Source organism: Fukomys damarensis, unplaced genomic scaffold (assembly GCF_012274545.1).
Source record: "Fukomys damarensis isolate Sample0158 unplaced genomic scaffold, DMR_v1.0_HiC HiC_scaffold_6, whole genome shotgun sequence".
Taxonomy (NCBI): domain Eukaryota; kingdom Metazoa; phylum Chordata; class Mammalia; order Rodentia; family Bathyergidae; genus Fukomys; species Fukomys damarensis.
Window position 1 is genome coordinate 3,864,465 of NW_022900918.1, and position 20,967 is coordinate 3,885,431.

The window sequence follows — 20,967 nt, forward strand, 5'->3', positions numbered from 1 at the left end:
TAGCTGAAATTGGATGCTCTAAAATGGCCAAAATCATATTCCTCTGGTCAACTTGGTGTCAGTTGGAGTAATAGGATGAATTAATCATTTGTCTTTTATCCTCTAACAAGCTTATTCCAGCTTTTTCACATGTTCAAAGTCACAGGGTATCAGTTGAAGACAAACTCTAGGGCAAAGGCACTTACTAGTTCTCTGCTTACATTACATTGATATTGTCCCACCAGCCAAAGGAATAAACATAGATAAGGCCAGAATAGTGTAGGAATGAGTTCCCTAAGAATATGGACACAGATAGAAGTAAATTATGGCATTGTCGCAAATAGATTAACAGAGCAAAATAATAGAACTTGATAGCATAGAGTGTCAGTTTTTAATTTAAAATTGTTCATAACCAAATGGCTGATGAAAATAAAAATGTATAATAGTGTTTAAACCCCCAAGACTTGCAATGTGCTTGTAACCTTCTTACTTTGACAAATATGTTCTCATAATTATGTGGAAAGACAATTCCATTTATTTTGAACTCCTGAATGTTTCTTTTGGGGATGTGGTGTCTAAGGAAATCAGTTCCACATGCTCCTCTCCCATAATCAGCATTTTAAAAAGCTTCGCACCCAAACCAAGTCAATACATCTAGTTCTCTCATTTATTTTCAGCCAGAAAAATGTCCAAATTATTTATTTTTCTCCAATTCTGTTGAGCTTAGGGTAGTAAATAATTGTGGTGTGCTTTACTCCTTAAGACTGTACATGGAGTAGCAAGTATCACAAACTGTAAAAGTGAACTTGAAGTCATTTAGGGAGGGAAAATAGTCTCTAGAAAATAACCTAGAAGTTGAATCATGGCCATGAGAACTTCCTGTTATTTGGATGTAGTTGCATCTGTGGAGCACAGGACCAAGAGAGAGAACCTCTTTTCCCCATCTACAGATAATTCTTTCAGATGAAACTTAGAAATAGATTTCACGGTGACATACATATCTAAAAAGGACTGAATCAAAATTGAAAGTCAGACAACAATATCCGGGTACTTATTAATGAATTTTTTTGTAAGAAGTAATTTTAAGAGCTAATACATCACAGATAGGAAATAAACTGCTCACCACGATCTCTTTTCCCTTACTCTTCAATCACTAAGATCTTTCACTTTTACACTCCTCTCTATGGAAATTTATCTGATATCAATCATTCTTCATTTGTCAATATCAACAGAAATTTTTTTTTCAGTCTTCTCGCAATGTTTCTTATAACTTATAACCTGACCTTTTCTATTCTTCATGCACCAGTAGATATGACCCAAGCTAGTCAGTAGAATTAGTTCATCCTCTTGAGTCGCCATATGACCAAGCAGGGCCAACTAGAGTCCTTTTTCCAGAATATTCATGATGCTTTCCCCCATGATCAAGAGATCAAGCAAAATTATGAGGAAAAATAAAAGGAAAGACAGAGAGAATAAATTTGTGGTAAAGTGTTTTAACTGATAAAAAAAATACATTATTTATGGATATATATATATATATATATATGTATATATATTTTTTTTAGTGCTTTGAATTAGGTATTCATTACTAAAAATATCCCAACTGCCTTGTGGGATGCAGCATTCCTGGATACTTTTTTTGTTTGTTTAAGCTATCTATTTTCTAAACTTCCAAGATACTTTTCTCATGCCTTTCTTCTTAAACTTATTAATGCTGCTTTAATTGATTTATTAGTCTTACAAGGATGGGACATGGTTTTATTCAATAGACTCTTTTTAAATTAAACCACCATACCTTTTCTAATCACCATTTATATCATCAATGTTGAAACCACATCTCCAAATATATAAAACCGATAAAAATTCGCTGTATCTCTTAATGTTGCTTAGGGAATTGTTTTTACTGTCCATTCTTCAAAGTCCCATTCTTTAGTTACATACTGCTGTCTTTAAATTTGACTCATGCTTCACACGTTAACTCTCATTTGCTAGTTGCTCTTGTTTGATCTATTTTGTTAATACAATTCTGGATAATTCTGGAGGAGATCATTTGAATTTTAACTCAATCTCCAGCTCATTTCCCAATATCATTAAATGATGTATCAAACCTCACAGTTTGGGGAATCAGATCTTTTAATCTCAATCAGCAGTTTTCAAAATCTAAATGTATGAGAATCACTTGGAATACTTATTTAAACATATAAGTCCACATACTGGTCAAACACTCAATGTTTCTAATTTAACATGTTTAGGATGAGATGTGAGAATTTGAATTTCTTAAAAAATTGTAGGTAAAGCTACTGCTGTGGGTCTGAGTTATATGAATAATTTAGATCTGAGTCATATTATTTGTGATTATCATCCTTTGCCTCTTGATTATAAGTGAAAGCTGTGTCTTTCTTTTAACTCATATAATGTGTTCAAGATAAGGAAATGTTACTCTCCTTACTATATTGTCACATATAAAATTCCACTTTGGCAGAAAGGAAACAAACTCCCCTGCTGGCCTTGAAGATATGGACAGACATGTTGTGAATCCCTGTAAGGCCATGCGATGGAGAAGTGAGGGTGATCTCTAGAAGCCAAGGGCAGGCATCAACAATAGCTAGTTAGAAGCTGAGCACCTCAGAATAAAATCAAGAGGAAATAATATTCTACTAACATCTTAATTCAAATCAAAAGCAGATTTTTCAACAATTGAGCATCTAGATGAAAACAAACCTCAGACAGCAACACCTTCCTTGTCATGTTGGAAGACCCTTGAGAAGACCTATTTTAAGCCATGGCTAGAATCCTGACACATGAAAACCGTAAAATCATAAATGTGTGAAATAGATGTTGGTGGTAATTTTTATTGCATGTAACATCCTCTAAGGATATCATCCCCCAAACCAAGCTCCAAACTTCTATTGAATGTGAGAATAAAATAATTTAGCAGAGTATACGGCCTTTAATATGAATGGGGTCTTACTTCCTTTTGTAGCCACACATTCCACACTTTTATCACTAATAGTTGGCACTATGCCATTTTAACTTTCCTTTTCAAACCTGGAACATATTCTAGCAGATGTTCCTTTGAATTCTTTTTTCCCCCATTAAGTTTATTGGTACACTGAAAGCAAACCATAAAGTTAATTTATCATTGGGATCTTGTACCTTTACATGATATGTCTTGCTTCTTATTTCTTGCCTTTGAATTATTTTTTTTTCTTTTTATTGAGTTTATTGGTACAATCTAGGTATATAATACAGTTGCATCCATTACTGGGATCCTGTACCTTTACATGACAGGTCTTGGTTCTCATTTTTTCCCCTTGTCCCTACCCTCCCTTCACCCCCTCCTCCCTTCCCCCTTTACAAACACTTTATTTCCATTTTTTCATTTTCTCATACTTTTTCTTTTCCCTTGTTCCCTTTCCCCTGCCCTTCCCACTTTCCCTACACCTTTAGCCCCTTTCTTCCTATTTCACACTATTAATTATCCCATTAGGATCTTGTGTGATATTATAGTTTTATATCACTTTCCTAAGAAATTGTGAATGCCTTTTCCGTGAGATTTCCTCATTTTCTACTAATTCTCTCTTCCAAATATTTTTTCAAAATATTTTGTTCTGTGAGATTTTTACGATAATATTTAGTAATATTACTATTAGATTAAAAGTATTCTTTGGCTCTAAGAACAATGTATTTACCTTTAATGTTTTAGTTAAAACATTGTCTTGCACCATTAGTTTGCTATTCCTTTACTTTATAATAGACTTGAGGGAGAGGAAGGCAAGCAGTTCCCATTTAACTTATATACATTCAAAGGTGCCATTAATAATTTGCTTATTAAAATGTCATTGATGAAAAAAAGTGGAAGCCTCGCAGAGAGGAAAAACATAAGCAGTAGGTGAAATCATGATGGTGTGATAATCATGAGAGATAAAGAACAATAAGAGTTTGTGTGATCCCATTGGGTAGGGCAAACACTAAGGTATGTGTACTTTTCAGGCACTCCATGATGTTAATTTATGATACGCTATTTCACACTAATCTACTGTCACAAATGTAAGTTACATACAGTTCCACTTGGATATACTTCTTGAATGAATCAACTGTCATCATTATTTTTGGTAGAAGATATTTAGTTCAATTACTAAGTGAATAAATCACCATCAATTTAATACTAAACCAATTTAAAATGTGTTACAGAGTGAACATATAATAGAGATTTCAAAAAACCAATCAACTATACATTTTCTATTTCATTAAAATCTCATCCTCTTATAGTTTTTCCTCACTTTTTTTGGAAATTAGTTTTAACCAATTTGATAGCATTTAGATTTATATTTAGAGACTGCACATGAGGAAAGGTTTTCATTTGTAGTTCTCCTCTGCTCCTTTGTGATCAATATTCTCCTTTAAACTTATCATTCCATGTAGTAATCATATTAAACTACTTTTTCTTTTTCCATCTATTATATTTTAGCAAGGTAAAAGACTAATTACATGTGGAAATTTCTAATAAATACAATCTGTAATGTATAAACAATGGCACAGAAATTATAAAACATGGACATATTTACATAAAGGTTGGTAATGTAATCATAATTTAAACAAAAACTAGTGTCTTTAATAAATCAAACAATACCACAATGATTCTTTCAACAAAGATATCCACGGATCTCCCAAACCTTTCTTCTTATAAGAAATAATTTACTGCAATAATTTAGTGTAAATTATAAAATGGAAAAATGTTGTATGACTTGTGTTGATCTACTGATATTGTCTGTTATGTACTAAATTGTGTCTCTCAAATTTTCATGTACTAAAAATATTGCCTGTTGAGGAACTAACCCCTAGTGCCTCAGAATATCAATATATTTAGAGATAGTGCCTTTAGAGATGTAATTAGATTAAAATAAGTTTTTTCAGGTGGACCCTACTCCAATCTAACTGAAGTCCTCTAAAATAGATTAGGATATATATATAGCGAAACATTTCAGATACACTGAATAAAGGCCATGAGAGGAGATAGTGAGAAAGTGGTCTGTGACACAAGGTGAAAGGCCTTAAGGGACCCCAGACACGCCTTCACCTGATTGGATATCTGCCTTCTACAAGTGTGAGAGAGTCAATGTCTGTGGAAGTAACTCACTCTGTGGCATTTTGTTATGACAATCATAGGAAATACACTGCCTACTTCTTCTGACAAGGAAGGGATGACAAAAAACAGAATAATTTAACACATTTTTACCCTTTAAAATTAGGAATGAAAAACAACTTTTGAAGCTTTACTTCTAGAAGCAGTTTTGTAAATGAGAAATTAACTGCAGTTGATTCTTATTAATATTGGTGCTGCCCCCACTTCTTTTTATTTTTACCTTTACACAAATTTACCTGTATCTTGCAGGTAAACTAAACTGATTGTATTAGAATAAAATTAAGTAGGAAGTGGCAACCATATTTAATACATTTGTAAAGTGTCTACTTTAGCAATAAAAAGAAAGAAGAAATATTAATCCTAAAAATTATGCCCAAATATTACAAACCAAATAGACCATATAAAGTGTAAAATTATAAAACATTGGTTTGTTAAACATTACAGTAAAAACAGCTTGACATTTAATCTTTATAATTAAAATGATAAGCACCAGGTTATGAAACTTTGAAGTACCTCCTGTTTTATAAACAACTATGAAATTTAACAGCTGAAAAATTCCTTTATCTTAGGAACCTGTATTACGCCTAGCATGATTTAATTATTGCAAAATGAAAAATACATGATTCCAAGTATTGTTCCAGAATAGGTTTTACTAGGCATATAATTGAACTTAAAATTATGTAATTATTATTCATATAAAAAAGAGCATATTGTTATCTATTAATACACCACAAGCTTAAAGGCATTTGTTATCCTTTTTACTTTTTATTCCCCTATGAATAGAACAATTGATGATTTTTCTTGTTACATTCATAATATAAAGCAATAGTATTTTGTGGTCATTATTATATAAGAAGATACATATTCTATACAAAATTTAATTCTACCAGTCACAGATCATTTTAAGGTACTTAGGCAGCTGCAGTAGAAGATATTATATCTTAGAATCATTGAACACATACCAGCTGACAAGCTAACAGAAAACTGAAAGACAATTTTCAATACTATGCTCCAACTAAATGCCAAATTAGAAACTAAATATAACTCCTGGATTCTGTTTGCTCTTTTAAAATTGCATTCCAAAATTTATGGTAGAATCAAATATTCTGTAACTTCTACAGTCTCAAGCCTTGAGGTTTAGTAGGCAAAGTGTGTTCCAAAAGAATAGGCATTATTATTTAAAATGTAAACAAAACAAAAAATCCCACTATTTCTAAAGCTATACATATCTTTATACTTCTTAGGTTAAAAAACAAAAAACAACCCCCCAAAAAAAACCCTGAAATTCCCCCAAATCAGAGTAATACTAGGAAGGAATAACCACTGCTTGCCACAGGACATCAGGTGAGTCACTCCAGAAACATTTACCCACTGTCAAAACACAGTCACTGAAGTCATATTTCTTACAAATTATAGGGAGGCAGGAAAAAAAAATGGCAACCCAGCATGACAAGAGATAAGTTACAAATATAATTTATCATGGACAGTGCGTCATTACAGAGGAATATGGGGTCCCAGACAGGTTCCTAGATTCTCATGAGAGAGGAAGAAGGAATTGGACATGATGTGGGAAGGCAAGGAAAGAGCAGCAAAATTTTGTCATGGAGTGCATTAGAAAGGAAAATGGCATGAACTCTGTGTTAGGGAATTGATCATGTTAAAGTATGCTGTGACACCACCTCACAGGCTGCATTCTCCTGGTACATCTTGGTTCCTAAAATGACCTCATGCCCTTATATCTGGCTTGCCTCCCCCAAGGCCACAGCGGTCCAGGAAATTTGAAATCTGTGTCTACAGGACTGGGCCCATAAAAGCAATTTGGTCTGTGATAGGTTAAAAGTAGCTCACTCCTCATAAATAAGCAATAGCCCACCCCAAAACTGATAAAAGGATCTTCCTTTCGTTTTTCTTCTCTCTCCTTCTGCTTCTTCTTCCTCCCCTCTCTCTCTCTCTCTCTCTCTCTCTCTCTCTCTCTCTCTCTCTCCTCTCTTCTCCCACCCCTTGAACACAATCTCCAGTTGGACCTGCCGGTGTGTGTGTGTGGCCTAGTTGTTGAGCGTCACTATTCCCTTTCACTCTGAGGGCATTGGGTTTAGGGATTTTAAAAATGTTGCACTGGATCTAGGATGCCTCCTATAGGGTCTTCCAGAGTATGACTGACCACATGATTGACAGGGTGATGAGTCATGTCAGCTGTGTCAGTTGAGCATATTCTTTCCCATAATTCATTCTGTTATAATTGGATTTATGAGACGCAGTCCATATGTGTGAACCTTTTATGAGTGAGGTAAGACTATGAAGGGAGCTTCACCCTGACAGCCTCATCTAAATCTAATTACCTCCCAAATACTCCATTTCAAAACATGGAGACATTAGACCTTAGGGGATTAATATAGGAATTTGAAATGTGGCACACAAACATTCACTCCATAGTGCCAAGTGAGAACCAAAATTTTGACTGAGAGTGTGGGGAGGGGTAAAAAGTTGTAGAAAGACCTGAAAACTGTTAAGAAGAAGAATTTATACAGCCTGATTACCTAATAAAATAAATAAGAAGGGAAAGTAAGATGTTACTTCCAAATATGTGCAACTGTTATTCATTAATAATAAATACTGGAGGAAACAAGAAATCATCAATTCAGTTTTGGAACTTGTTTTAAGTTAAGTAGCTGCTAAGTTTAGGAAAAACTTCTGAACTGGGATTAAAAAATTAGAATAGCAAGCAAATTCTTCCAGACTTTTTGAATAACATTCATACTAATAAAAAAATGTGCTAGAAGCTCCATTTATTGTTAAAAGGCTTCCTATAGTGTGCCAAAATTGTTCAACTGATTATTTTCATGTTGATGTTTTCCTTCAAATTTTAATTATAATGCGTTGTTGATACACAGGTATTTCTCTCTATATATTTGTCTTTCCTTGGTCATTTGGTCACTTGTGGAAGCCTTATCACTTTTTTTTTTCCATTTTCTAAAGCACCAGCAACAAAAGTGTGTGGTATATCTACTTCTAATGAGCATATTGGATAAATTGGAACAGTCACACGACAATTTAAAAGAGAAACCAATTACAATTTAAATATTACTCTTCAAAATTTTCTCACCCATCTCCATCATAGGGAATCACTTCATGACTGCTTCTTCTTCAACCTATTGTAAGACTTGAATAAGTTAAAGTGACTCCATGCTAATAGGCCAGAGACTGTGCTTCTTCATATGCTAATTGCTAACATGGCTAACAGCCTGTGCAGAGTCAAATGGTATGACAAAAGGTGACCACAGAACATTTCCTGCATGAGATAAGCAATGAGTTTGGAATCTTGTCCTCTGGTAGTTCTGTGAATGCCCTGACTTTTTGTTTAGAAAAACCCTATAAAAAGGACCTCAGCCCCTGAGCAGTGGCCTTTCTGAGCTACCTGGCTCCGGGAGTGCCATCTGGCCAGACTAATAAAGTTCTATTTACCATCTAGCCTGGTGTGTTCCCTCCTGAGTTTCTCCTTTCTCCATCAAGCTCCTGGAGCCTCACTGGGTTTTAGGGCCAAGCATCGTGGAGGCCTTTTTGGCTGTTCACGCTCTGTTGAGTGGAAGTGAGACTTTGAGTCTTACACTGTCATTGAATATCTCAATCAATTCTTGCTCTTTTAACTACTTTTTTCCATTTCTGTTTTTAGTCTTACTATCATAAGAACCTAAAATCGTTCTTTTTAGTAACAAAAACAATACACAAAGAGACTTCCTATTGCAACACTTGTAGAACAAGTCTACTCTCAATTTCATCTCACCCTTGCCTTTGGAATGCTGGGATAAGAGCATAAACTGATTACATTACTTTTCTAAACCAAAAACTTATTTGACTTTAGGTTTTCACTCTAATGTCAAAAATCATCCAGGGATTTAGCTCAGTGGTTCTGCCACCTACCTCGCAAGCACAAGGACTCGAGTTCCATCCCCGGTACCCCCCGCCCAAAAAAAAAAAGAAAAGAAAAAGAAAAAAAAAAGTACTCAATCTAATGCCAAAAAATCAAGAAACACTTTATTTGTTCTTGCCTTTACATATTTCAATTGCTTTCAGGTTTCTTTGTTTTCTACCAACTTGGATTTGTCCTGATAATAAAGTGTGTCGTTCAAGTCAGGGTGAATGAGAAATTGAAGAGTGAACTAGTAGATAAATTTTTCCCTGATATATTTAATGGCAGAAGAAACAATTCATCAAACCCTGCAACATAAGAGGTACTTCCAAATAAAGATACTCACCTCCACCAATGAGATTTCTATGACTTATACAAATAGACTGTGTCTTGAAACTGGTCAATCTTTAGCTTCAGGGAATGTAGAGATGTAGCTGTGTGTAAAGTATCTGCCTAGGATTTCAGAGGAAATGAGATTTTAAACAGAAGCATAGTAACAGTAATGAAGAAATATTTGACAAAACATTTTTTGGGTTTTCTATAACTGGACCTTTTTGAAAGAGTTCTAATTAGGGTCTAAGTCACCATGATGACACTGAGCTTCTCTTAACAATAGTTAAAATCCCTACAGAGACATGAATTTGTCATGATGAGAAAAGCAGATGTCAGAAGACCAAGGCCAGACAGACCCTGGAAACAGAAAGGCAAAGGGATAGACTCTCAACTATAGCCTCTAGAAGACTGGAGCTCTTCCACTGCCTGCCAAACAAGCACAAGGTCCAGAGTTCGATCCCTGGTACAAAAAAAAAAAAAAAAAAAAAAAAAAAACTGGAGCTCAATCTTAATTTTTGACTTATTTTGAACTTTTAATCTTCACAACTATAAAATAATATACTTATATTTCTTTTTAATCACCAGTTTTATGAAAATTTGTTACAATCACAATACAAAACTAAGTACTGTTAAAAAATCTGTGGGCAGGATTCAAGACAATCATATTCATCATTTCTTTTGACTTACTGAAAAACTCCAATGAGTTTATTAAAAATCCTATGTCATGTAGCTACCATGTGTTACAATTGAGTTAGATGCTAAGGATATAAATATGAATTAAACATGACACTTTTCCCAAATAAGCTCAGAGATAGTATTCATGAAGGGACTCTTTGAAACTCTAAAGGGAAATATAAGTATAATATATTTGAGTCACTTCTGAAATTTAATATAAACCCAACTGGTTATTACTTAATTTACTAAATCATAAATCAGAATCAATATTTCAACAGATTGGAATTATGCATGCATCATGAGTAAAATGCAAACAAACACAGAAGATAAGTTTAAAATTAAATGTCAATAGGACTTTAAAAAGACATTTACTATATCTCAAAGAAAAACTGTTAGAACAAGTATATTGGGGGCAATTTCAGTGTAAACACTGTGTTAACAAGCCTCTAGTACATAGAAAGGTGCCCCAAGGGATGAAAGTCCATGACTGTTCATTTTTTTACTGAACTTTTAACTGAGGCAGCGAGCATGATGCTCAATCATGATTTGGACACTCATCTGGTATAAAATAGATAGATACTGTTCATTTATTTTGTACAGGTCACTGAACTGATTTCATTAGGTGACAACTTATGGTCAATACTGATAAGGAACATGAATACAAAGTGAAGCAAAAAAAAAGAAAAGAAAAGAAAAGAAAAGAACTTCTTGAACTATCTCAACCAGCCAGAGCAATATGAAAATATACAGTTAGATACCTTTTTTCATTATGATATTTCTGTTTTATAACACCTTTGTACACCTCAGAATTGCAAAGTAAACTCTAAACTATGACTACAATCCATAAACAAATCCATTAGAATAAATTTGATATGAACTAAACACTTTAGAGAAGTACATCCTCCCTAATTCTGGAAAGAATTTGTTCAATAATAAGTAACTTAATGCTAAGAAATACGTATTCTGAAGGAAGCCTAATGGAGTAATAGTCAGTGGCTGCTTTGGTTACTGGGGGAGTGAGCTTTCCACAGGCACAGCTATCTGCAGTTGGCCAGCATCTCAGGCAGGCAGCTGGCAGGGGAGGAGTGGGCTCTGCCAGCTGGCGCTAAAAAATTAAAATTAAAATTAAGGAAAAAACCCTGAGGCGCACATGCATAACAATCAAGCCTTCAATTTTTGGTGTTCTTCTTTATTCTTCAGTCTTGTGGGAAGCCCAGCACTGAGGCTTCTTTCCAGACCCACCATTCTGGGCTGCTATTCTCTGGTTCCCTTTTGGAACTTTATTCATTCATCCAAGTCACATTTCTTAAATCAGAGTGCGCACCAAGCGATGGGCTGAGGGCTGAGGATGAAGATATAAATATTATATACTGTAGAAATATGCAAATTAATAAGTAATAATGCAAAAATTGATATAAAAGAAAAGAAAGTGAATCAACTGTCCTGATTACGAATATAGAAGAGAGCCCAGAGTAGATGAAAAAAGAAATTATGATGCAGAAAGAGAAGAATAATTAAGGATCTCTCAGCTAGACTAAAGAATCAACATGAGAAAATGAATGGAGATACAAAATGGAAATAGAAATGTTGATATGTTCTTAGGTTGCAGTCACAACTGTTAGAACAGTTATAGCAAAATATTATATATATCTTTTTGATAGTATATTTGAACACGATGGGGTTAATAGAGCAGCTTTGCAATTCTCAATGATTAGCTTCAAACCTTTGGATCTGAAGAAGTTACTCCAGCTCTCACTATCGTCTAGGTTAGGACTGGGAGATTTTCTTTCAAGAGGTCATTGAAGTTGTTATCATCATCTTCACTCCACAGAGAGCTGCAAATAAGACTGAGAGATACAGTAATTTACTTAGGAGCCTCCAACAACCCAAAGTTTAGGAATTACAGTAAAAATAAAAGGAATAATATGGGTAGAAAACAAGTATAAGCCAAGAATAATAAGTAAATACATATAAAATATTCCTACTAGTTAATGCAAAATTAGTGCACAAGAGAGTTCTGATTGTGTCTAATTAGTTTTGTAACTTTCTCTGTAAATTTCTTCATTCAAAATTTACATTCTCTGGGATATTACAGGAGTATGTGAATAGTTTAAAGAATAAGGTGTAATAGAGATAAGTTGATAGTAACAAGACATTTTTAGAAGTATCAGAGTGATAAAAAATATGGTTGGGGGCTATAAGAAAGGAGAATTTTAAAATGACAAAATATTTTCTCAAGAAGTAGAAGCAATTAACTCACATTACTGGAGCCTATAGTGCAGTATGGTGACGAACCACCTACTTCACTGATGCAAGACATTCACTATAAAATAGACCAAATAGTCCCAAAACCTTTTTTTGGTCAAATTTTGCCTCACCTGCATTTTATCCTGTCTCTCAATCTAGCTATCAGATCTTGATCTATTGAGCCTCAAGATAATACATTATTTCTTCTAGAGTCATGGTATATTCCATACAGTCAAATTTTATTCATAATGAAGATGGCAGTGAGCTACAAAGGATTTTAAGTCAAACAGGAATACAAATGTTTTTTAAGGGCAATTTGTAGCATTTCTGTAAGAATAAAAAAAGCAGAAGTTTTTGGGTCAATTCAGATGTCTTTAGGGAAAATGATGTCACTTAAAGATTTTTAAGATGATAAAATTTTCCCTTTAAAGGGTTTTAAGATTCTTCCTACCTCATATATATTTTCTTCAATATATATAAATTAAATAGTGCTATTCACAATTCAAACAAAGACAGAGAAATATTTTTGTTATAGATATTTTTGGTTTTGATATTTGATTTTGTGCTATGTGCGAAGTACTTTGGTAGATACTAGGATACAAAATTATGTAAGTCCTTTAATGAGGATATTTTTTGCCTATGGAAATCATCAAAAATCAATTGAATTAAGTATGTGTTTCTAAAAGTGGTAAGAAGCACTGTACACAAATTTAAGAACCAAATTTGGACAAGGATGGGGCTTAAGAACAAGCTGCTGAGTAGTTCTAAGCTCAAGTATGCACAGGGGGCCTCAGCTGTTCCTATGGCCGTTCTTAGGCTTGCTTCTGAGTGCAAATCAGATACAAAGCAGAAGTGTGAGTTGAATTTTGTTTTTCTTTTTGCTTTTCCATAGGTGTTCGTTTTCCTGTTATGTTTATACGCTAACCAACAAATTTCTTCTATTATTTGTAGTTAAATGGCCAAAAACAACAATCCAATTTATGCAAATCATTATCCATTCTCTGCTAAGAATCACAGGTCCCAGTCCTGAGGTATGTAGAAGAGTGAAAAGAGTACAGAATCTCACCATTTAGGGATGAATAGGACAAATTTTTAACATCACCAAGTATACTTGAGAGTTATTTTGAATTATAACTTTATCACATATTCCTGGGAAATCATTATTGTTATTATCCATATAATATTTTATAAAACATTTTAGTATAAACTGATTATATATGCACAAAAGCCTATTAAGTAAGCAGAAATGTTGTTCAAGTTAGTGTCATGATGTTTATGTGGACTAGTAGGAAGGAATGTGTACAATATTTGAATAAATGCAACCAGGATAACAAACCAGAGCCACTTCCTGAACAGTAGCCCTGGATCCAGATTCAGCCTTCATTTTATACTAAATTTATGGATGGAAATATATGTCTTTGTACTGACAGCTAGGCCTTCTGAGTTTAAAATGATGCAGTTTGCATACTTCAATTCTGTCTGTACATTCTTGTATCTGGGCAAATTCCATACTGAAAGGAACATGTGTGATCTTCCTACCTAGCAGCCATGCTACTTTTCTACAATTTCTAAAGTTCTATGTGAGACTTCTTTATTTTTTTTGCTTGAAAAATTGGCTTGCTACTGCCTTCCTTTCCTTGTTTGAAATGTACATTCTCTGAAAGCAAATCTGTTTATGTTGATCCTTCATATTCTGTAAAACTTATATCTGACATCCTCAATGAATATTTTTGAAAGTTTTTGAAGGGTGAAGAGTTGTCATGTACATGTATTTATGGGCCTACATAAGGAAGTGCAATGTAATTAATGACCACCAACTGAGGTACCCGACTCCTGAGTACAGATGTGGACTCCTCCAGTGCTTTGTAGTCTGATGAGCTTGAAGACAGCACTTGCAATTTCTGTGTTCAAATTTGGCTTTCTGGAAAAGTGAGATAATAAACTTGTATGCCAAGTCATTGTGAAGAAAAAGTACCTAGAAAGGGCTGAGCACAGTGCAGGGCACACATAAGTGTCCATTCAACTTTGGTTGTTAAACAGCCTGCAATATAGAAGAACCATTTATTGCCTGGAAGCATGACAGCCTAAAAATCAGTAAATTCTGCAACAATGGCACATTTTTCTTGAAAAACTTTCAAAATTACTATTGTAAATCTTTTTTCATCCATAAACTATAATAAATTTGTTTTCATACAACTTTAAATGGGTGCAAGTATGTACAAATGTGCAATGTGTTTTCTAATATATTTTGGTAATGTTCCTTTGAAGGACCATATTAAGAAATTAATTTATTCAATGTTTTTATGCTTAGAATGCCTAGGCAACATTACAAAGTCTCCGCTCTTTGTGTGTGTTTGTTTGTTTTTGTTTTGCATTTGTCTCTCACCTACAACTAACTTTTTGTTAGGCAATGTTTTCTTTAGACCTTAATTAGTTCTTCAATAGCTTTCACCAGGAGGTCCAGGAAACCTGCTTTCAGTCAGTCCCTCTGAATGTTCTAGATTTCTTTCTCTCAAATGTAGTTGAATTGGCATAACTTGAAAACGTGTGCTGCATCTTACATACAAAGTGGCTCTGGTCCAAAATACATTTGAATATCATATAAAAGGTGGGTGGCATTTTCATGTATTTATGAAGAGCAGATAATTAAATCTTAGAGTGTTTAAATCATTTTTTCTTGGTTATACACCCTTACATGGTATGGAAATAGATTGTACATTCTGATTCTGAAGTGTCATACACTTAAAATTAAAATCAGTGGCTCTCCAGGGAGCTGTCCCAAGAGCAGAAGCCCAGCAGAAAAATGGTGTGGGAGATTCTGGGTTTTAATATAAACAGAGTGATGTTGCTCACATTTATTATGCAGAAGTCTAGAATGTGGATCTACTACTATGAGCAAGAGAATTTCTGCAAGAAAATTTTTACCAGAAAAAAGAAAGAGGCAAGAGACTTTGTTCAAGACTTCTACAGCAGGAGCAGAGCAATTACAGTAAAACAAAAGATTGCAAACTCAAAATTCAACCCCTGAAACAAAAAGCAGGAGCGATTTTAAGGTCCCAAGGCAAGCTCATGGGAAAGCACTGGAAGGCTTTGAAAGGATGCTTCCTTGAAGTCATTACACCTTGTGAGTTTGCTAATTGTTTTCTCTACATTAGATCCTACTCTTCCACAAAGTCTAAGGAAAAGGGTCGCTCCTATCTCCATTACACTTTAAAGAAAAGGCTACCAAATCTTTGAGAAAGACATTCTCAGGTTATAAAACTGGCTGGAGGCTGGGAGAAGATTTATATCTCAAAGATCCAGAGAAAGCAATGGAAAGTTTTCTAACATAAATTCCCCGAGGAAAGGGAAGTTAGGTGCCTGAATTCTGAAGAATCCCCCCTAAAATTTAACCAGTCTTTGAAGAATGTTAAAACCATCTTATTCAATCTCCCCCTACCAAATATATATATATATATATATATATATATATATATATAGAGAGAGAGAGAGAGAGAGAGAGAGAGAGAGAGAGAGAGAGAGAAATACTTTCTTCACAGTTTTTATTTTGTTTGTTTCTTTTGCTTTTGTTTTTGTGTTACTTGCAATTTAACCCAGAGCCCTCACAGTGAGCTACATTCCAAGCCCTTTTTTTTCCTATTTAAATTTTGCTATGGTCTCTCTCTGAATCCTCCCTAAATTGCATTTATACTGGGTTTGAATTTGCCATCTTTCTGCCTCTGCCTCCCAGATTGCTTAGACTTCAGGCTTGCCCTGCCGGCACACCCAGCTTTCATAATTTTAATATAAACCTTTCTTCCATAAATACAACAATCTATTCAAAATATTTTTGGCTTTGGAATCCTGCCAAGATTTGTTTTTCATTATACAAAAATCATACTACTAATAGGAACACTGATCACAGATTTTAAGTCACCCCAAAAAGCTACTGTTTAAGTCAGTTTTGTAGCTATCCTATTCTGTGTAATTCTCCATGCAGATACAATAATTTCAAGTGCTTTATTTTGACTTCCAGTAAATTTATGTTTGCATATTTTTGTATGGAGGTATGTACTATTTTACTATAAATTATTTTATATTTTAAATTTTCCTTTGCATTGTAATTATAACACCATTCACAAAAATTTAGTGATATTTTAATCATTTAAAAAATTATATGTGCCAGGCATGGTGGCTCATGCCTGTAATCCCAGCACTCGGGAGGCTGAGGCAGGAGGACTGCTGCCAGTTCGAGACCAGCCTGGGCTACACAGTGAGTTCCAGAGCACTCTGAACTGCATAGTGAGACCCTGTCTCAAAAATCCAAAAATAAATAAATAAATAAAATAAAAATCATATGCTCTTTCCCTTCATTCCTTTCCCCTGGGTACTGAAAAAGTACCAATCAACTCAATGAAAAAAAAAATTATACATCCTTTTGCCTTCCTATGGCGATGCCAAAGACTCTCAACATTCCCATTTTTGCCTTATTAACGGTTATCAGTCTCAGTCACTCTCCTCCTCATGGGGACACCCACAACTTGAAAGAGGAAACATTTATTTTCTCACAATTACCGGCCAGGGTCATTTGATCAACCGCAACATACCATTTTATCCAGACTTCTGTTAAGTTTAGATAAAACTCTATCCTTCCCCCAGATATGCTTTAGCCACACCCAAAACACTGATATTCCTAAGAATGTGCTCTTACACTAAAATATTCTTTGACTTACTGTCCTATCTCAAAACTCTCCTGCCTTCTACCCTCGTTTCTCCACAAGCAATTTTTTTCCAACCTTGTTTACACCTCTCTATAAATGAAAAAAGGATCTTTTCATATCTAACCCTTCAGACAGTTGCAGATCTTACTACCAGAGTTCTGCTTATTTTGTAATTGTCACTAGTGTCCTGTTACCATGTCCTTCCCTCCACCCTGCAGTAATTCCTTCTAGCTAGATCTCTCCTTAGTCAAGATTTGTCTTTACTTGACAAATTATTATGAAACTAAATTAAATAAGTTAACTAAAATTTTATCAGAATTAATAAATACAATGAAATCTAAATGAATACATTTCATAAAATTTCTAGTATAAATTAATATATTTTTAAAAATTGGTAGATTTCTTCCACTCATTACTGTGACTCTTTAGCATTCTTAGATTGTTGTCAGGCAAAAGATGATTGCTTCTTTGTTTCCTTTATTTGTTATTTTTTTCAACTAATCTAATGTCTCCCTAATATGTGGCAAAACTAGTTAATCCCAAAACTAAGCTTTCTCTGGAGGCAACATAGACTTGCTTGGGCTTTGGGAAGGTCAGACCAAGCCCTAACAAAGAAGGAAGGAAGTATGAATGTTAGTGGTAGTGATTGTTAAACAGACTGTGGAGAATGGAGAAAAGATTAAGACAAGTTTAGATGACCTCTGTGTGCATTTAAGTCATAATGGTCCTTGGCTGCCCATAGCCAAGTTCTTCTTCACAGAGCACTAAACCAGAACTTTAACAACACGACTGATTTCCTTCCTCAGAATGAAATAGTTTAAGGCTGGTAAAAGGATAAACAGCACCTCTGACGGTTTGCAGTTTTTATTGGGTTGAACATTTACTTTTTTTTATTCGCTTACAAAGAAAAATGAAGTAATGTGAAGTAATATTGAAAAGTTATTTCTGTATAAACCAAAATTTAACTGTGTGCTTTAATAATAAAAATAATACATGACCCCACAGTTAATTTTCAAATCAACTTGGTCTGTAATTTCACATCTTATTCAGTCAAAATTCAAAATTGTAGTTTTGCATATATCTCTTTTTTCTAAATATGCAGACTCTTTTTTCTAAATGTGCTGTTTTGCACCAGTTCCAGAGATCCCTGCTGTGGAAGGGTGGCTCTCTGCCAAGAGAGGAAGTGAGAGCATCACACAGCGGTGCTGCTGTAGGGAGTAGTGGTCCACAACTGTGATCACTGCTGGAAGAAAAACAAATGAAAGTCAAACTTCATTTTCCAATTAATAAAATCCTAATGTACTTGGAGGTTGAAGATCATATTTTCTGATTCAAAAGTCTTTTAAAAGCATATTTTTGTCACTGTAATTATTGAGTTCCCTAGCTTTATGTAAAGAATACATTGTTTCTTTATAAGTACAAAATTATATATAACTATTGATTCATATTTGACTAAAATGCTGTTGTACTCCTTCCTAACATATAACTTAGACTAAATGTTCATTACAAAAGTCAAAGGATTTAAAATGGAAGGTAGGGAAATGGGGAAAATAAGAAGCAACAAGATACATCATGTATAGGTATAAATTCCCTATCATGGGATTAATATATATCTAAATTGTTTCAATAAACTTAATTTAAAAATTACCCTAATTGATAGCTTGTCATAATAGTATTTAGCATGAATATTATGTATTTTTCTTACCCTAGATTGGAAAAAGTAAATTTCAGAGACATACTTTACTTATTTCTTCTAATATACAAAATTTATTGTAGAATTTTTATAAACACTTTTTACACTATATATAATTTTATGAAATCATAGGGATGTGCTTCCAATTATATAATCAAAATCCCATGCTTCAATTTTTTATCTAGACCCAGAAAAAATAGCTTTGATGAAAGTCTTTTTTTCTGAATGAAAAAGAGGGAAAAATGAATTAGAAACAACTAAAAAAGAAATTATTTTCATGTATTTTTGAATGACTCAAAACTCGAAGAGTTACTAAGGCAATAGAAGCTCCACCCACATGCCTACCTCAATATTTTTCTACGATGAACATGGCATCACTCCTTAGTGAGGATGAAGGCAGGAAAAATAATAACTGCAATGATGTGATTTTCTTCTGCCATACAGGGTAGATAAGTTCAGGGACATAGGGCTCTTCAGGTAGACCTGTAATTAACTACTGAGCAATGAAGAGTTGAGTGACTTTATAGGACCTCTACATTGGGAAATTCTAGAAAGATGGCCTAGCATGCTTCCCCCACACCCCAAAAAATAGAATCTAAAATGCCTCATTTTAGGAAAGTGTAATGTATACTCATCTTCCTTTAAACTTTTTCCTATCGTTAACACCGCTATGGCTTCCACATCTTCGATGTTAGAGTATTCAATTTGTTTTGGTTACTATGAAATTTGACTTTGTTTTTTGCCCTACAGTTTTTACTGTATTTTATACTTTTACCTGCTCTATGCTTTCCAGTGCTGTGTGGTCATATGCTTGGTACAAGTATGTGTTTGGATGTGTGTTTTGAATACATACACTTTCTGACCTGTGGAACACTGAGCATTGAAGCAATATAACAGGCACGAACTTTCGATCACATATCTAATATAAGAGTATTATTTATTCTGAAGATTTTGTTTCAAATGCTCTACTCTGTGACCAGGGATTTAGCTTAGTGGTGCTGCTGCCTGCCTCAAATACTCTACTCACCACCTTTGTCACGAAGGCCAATATTATCATTAAATGTGGATTTTTTTCCCAAAAAATGTACCAAAAATGTATCTGTGGTAGCCCAGGAAAGTCAAATATTTTGGTTTGCAGTTAATAGTTAAAGTTTTGCTTTTGATAGTATTTCCTGACCACAAAATAACACATATGCAATTGGCTCTTTCTCAGTAGGGAGAAATTTCTATAGCTTATGCTCATTGCCTTGCCAGGTGAACTCTAGCTAGTCTCTCAAAATTGAAGTTCTTGAGGTTTAACTTAAAACAAATATCTCTCATTGACTTCCATTTGACCTCCTCAGTCTTTGAAATACAGGTCACAAACAATATTATTCCTGCAGGTTGAATAATCTTCATATCTTTTGCCCACAAACTACCAGTTTTCAATTTATTATTATTATTATTATTATTATTATTATTATTGTTATTTATTTTTATTTTTTTGGTTACCATGGATTGAACTCAGGTCCTTGAGCTTGTGAGGCAGGTGGCTCAGAACCACTGAACTAAATCATCGGCCTATTACCTTCCATTCTGAAGGAAATTTCCATCTCATCTAATTGATAGGCTTGGAGCAGAGGTACAAATAGTAGCCTACTGTGAAAAATCAACCAACTAAGGTATATTGATGAGATCTAAGGCATGTTCTGAAAATTAGATAACTTTATAACAAAAATCTAAATTTCACTTTGATCTTGAAACATAGAGTATGTAAAATCATAATTAGAGCTAGTAAATTTATAATTAAGAGAACACAATATTTGACTGAAAAAAATAAAAATATAATCATCATATAACTTTCACATCAAAGAGTTAACATATTACTTCACAAATACAAATTTGTTCTCCTATATAGTGGACAGTTGTTAATTATGGCCATGTGGTACAAGTTTTCATAAGCTATAAACATCTAAATTTTTTCAGGTCCTTCCTTGTAAGTTCTGCTGCAATCAAATATATATCTCCTAACTGTAGAAATGGGCATGTGGCCTAGCTATTGTTAAGCAGAAATAAAGTTGTTAAATTGTTTATTTTTGAGTAACAGTAAGACAATTATTATTGTTTTACTTTTCTTGAGACTATGAGAATGTTTTCTTGTCCCTGTTGGAGGCAACTAAAACTAGGGACATTCTAAGAGTGAAGACAGCAGGGAATAGCTCCTTATTCATTGACAGAGAAACTGTCAGAAAACTTGGTACTCCCTGAACCTCTGTTTTCCTCTATAAATGAATGTATCCCTGAACAT